Here is a 3,207-nt window from a genome sequence, read left to right as displayed (position 1 = left end):
CACACACTCCCCCACCCACTCCCTCACTCACTCACTCACTCACTCACTCACACACACACTCACCCCTCACTCACTCTCACACACACTCACTCACTCACTTACTCACTCACACACACACTCACCCCTCACTCACTCTCACACACACTCACCCCTCACTCACTCTCACACACACACACTCACTCTCACTCTCACACACACTCACTCACTCACACACACACTCACTCTCTCACACACACACACACACACACACTCACTCACTCACTCACACACACACACTCACCCCTCACACACTCACTCACTCACACACACACTCACACACACCCCTCACTCACTCACACACCTCACACACACACTCACTCACTCTCACACACACACACACACACACACACACACACACACACACTCACACCCCTCACATACACACACACTCACTCACTCACTCACTCACACCCCTCACTCACTCACTCACTCACTCACTCACTCACACACACACACACACACACACTCACTCACTCACTCACTCACTCACTCACTCACTCACTCACACACACACACACACACTCACCCCTCACTCACTCTCACACACACTCACTCACACACACACACACACACACACACACTCACTCACACACACACACACACACACACACACTCACTCACACACACACACACACACACACACACTCACTCACACACACACACACACACACACACACTCACTCACACACACACACAGCTGTAGTGATTGTTGTTTTGTTCTAAATGTCTCTGTTCTTGTGTTCAGATGCCTGTTTTCTCACACTGGATCCAAACACGGCAAACACTGCACTCAGTCTGTCTGAGGAGAACAGAAAAGTGACACGTTGGAGAGAGAAACAGCCGTATCCTGATCATCCAGATAGATTTGATTATTGGGAACAGGTGTTGTGTAGAGAGAGTGTGTGTGGACGCTGTTACTGGGAGCTGGAGTGGAGCGGAGATAATGATGTGTTTATATCAGTGTCATACAAGAGCATCAGCAGGAAGGGAGGTTATGAGTGTTTGTTTGGAAATAATGATCAGTCCTGGAGTTTGATCTGCTCTCCTGACAGATACTCATTCAAACACAATAACATACAGACTGTTCTCCCTGTAGAGCCCATCAGCAGTAGAACAGAAGTGTGTGATGATCACTACATAACAGGAGTGTGTGATGATCAATATATAATAGGAGTGTTTGTGGATCTCAGTGCAGGAACTCTGTGCTTCTACAGCGTCTCTGACACAATGAGCCTCATCCACACAGTCCAGACCACATTCACTCAGACGCTCTCACTCACTCACTCACTCACTCACTCACTCACTCACTCACTCACTCACTCACTCACTCACTCACTCACTCACTCACTCACTCACTCACTCACTCACTCACTCACTCACTCACTCACTCACTCACTCACTCACTCACTCACTCACTCACTCACTCACTCACTCACTCACTCACTCACTCACTCACTCACTCACTCACTCACTCACTCACTCACTCACTCACTCACTCACTCACACACACACACACACACTCACCCCTCACTCACTCTCACACACACTCACTCACACACACACACACACACACACACACTCACTCACACACACACACAGCTGTAGTGATTGTTGTTTTGTTCTAAATGTCTCTGTTCTTGTGTTCAGATGCCTGTTTTCTCACACTGGATCCAAACACGGCAAACACTGCACTCAGTCTGTCTGAGGAGAACAGAAAAGTGACACGTTGGAGAGAGAAACAGCCGTATCCTGATCATCCAGATAGATTTGATTATTGGGAACAGGTGTTGTGTAGAGAGAGTGTGTGTGGACGCTGTTACTGGGAGCTGGAGTGGAGCGGAGATAATGATGTGTTTATATCAGTGTCATACAAGAGCATCAGCAGGAAGGGAGGTTATGAGTGTTTGTTTGGAAATAATGATCAGTCCTGGAGTTTGATCTGCTCTCCTGACAGATACTCATTCAAACACAATAACATACAGACTGTTCTCCCTGTAGAGCCCATCAGCAGTAGAACAGAAGTGTGTGATGATCACTACATAACAGGAGTGTGTGATGATCAATATATAATAGGAGTGTTTGTGGATCTCAGTGCAGGAACTCTGTCCTTCTACAGCGTCTCTGACACAATGAGCCTCATCCACACAGTCCAGACCACATTCACTCAGACGCTCTATCCTGGGTTTAGAGTTGGTTATGAATCATCAGTGAAACTGTGTTGATGAATCAGAGACTGACGAGAGATTCTACCCGTAATGCCTCGAGCTGCATGACAAACCAGTAACAGTGCGATGCTATAGAGTCTCTTCATTACATGAATACTGTGTCAGTCAAATAACATGAATCAGAATAAACATGTGTCATAAATCCTCATCTAGACCAGGAGTTGGCTACCTTTTGGGCATGAAGTGCTATTTTACATTTTTCTAGCGCTGTTAGACTGCTGAGGTGGATCAGGCTGAAAATGTAACTTAACAACAGTATTGGGGAGGGCATTTCTAATCATTGGGGGGACTTGTCGGTTGGCAGTTTTCCAGTGTTAATTTAGTTGACGAATAATTTTTGGCATAATTGTTGTCAACTACATTTTTTTCACAGATGACAACAAGACGATAGCGAACTAAAATTATTTTTGAATGACAAAAACTATCACGTAAATCTATTGACAATTTCGTCATCGAATAAAAACGAGACGAAAATGTTAGGGAGGGACGATTTGGGAAGAGATTAACTCAGAAGGAATCTGCTGCGTGGTTCAGAGGTTATGCGTACATATGAACCAGCGGGACATAATCTAACATACACTTGCTGCACGTCGCATAAAACATTCAAAAATGTCAATATGTGGGAGTAAGAGAAGAGCAGACATATGGATAAATCTGACGACGCAAGAAAGAACTCAATTCGGTCCGGTTTTCTGAGCGCAGACACTGAAGCACACACACAGAAAGCGCCTCTCACAGCGCGCGAGTATTCTTTCGCGTCGCATGAACGGAGAATTACACACAAAATGATGTCGAATTGTCCGTTTTGACGAGTATTCACGTAAACACAGTTGATTATGTCTTAAGTGAAGGTAAACAGTAGGGAGAACGTGTATCAGTACACTGCATCCATTGCAGCTGTGCGTTCAGTTTTAAAGGGACAGCAGCCTAATTTAGTTGCTAT

At 45.5% G+C, this 3,207-nt stretch overlaps 1 pseudogene; it reads left to right on the top strand.

Moving 5' to 3' along the window:
• LOC107573661 (NACHT, LRR and PYD domains-containing protein 12-like) overlaps positions 1–2,629 on the top strand; it is a 36,116-nt pseudogene extending 33,487 nt beyond the window's left edge.
• Positions 2,630–3,207: the final 578 nt, after the last annotated feature.

The sequence above is a fragment of the Sinocyclocheilus grahami genome, unplaced genomic scaffold (genome assembly GCF_001515645.1).
Source record: "Sinocyclocheilus grahami isolate Dianchi unplaced genomic scaffold, SAMN03320097.WGS_v1.1 scaffold1999.1, whole genome shotgun sequence".
NCBI lineage: Eukaryota > Metazoa > Chordata > Actinopteri > Cypriniformes > Cyprinidae > Sinocyclocheilus > Sinocyclocheilus grahami.
Note: the sequence above shows the minus strand (reverse complement) of the source record. Positions and strands in the feature narration are given on the sequence as shown.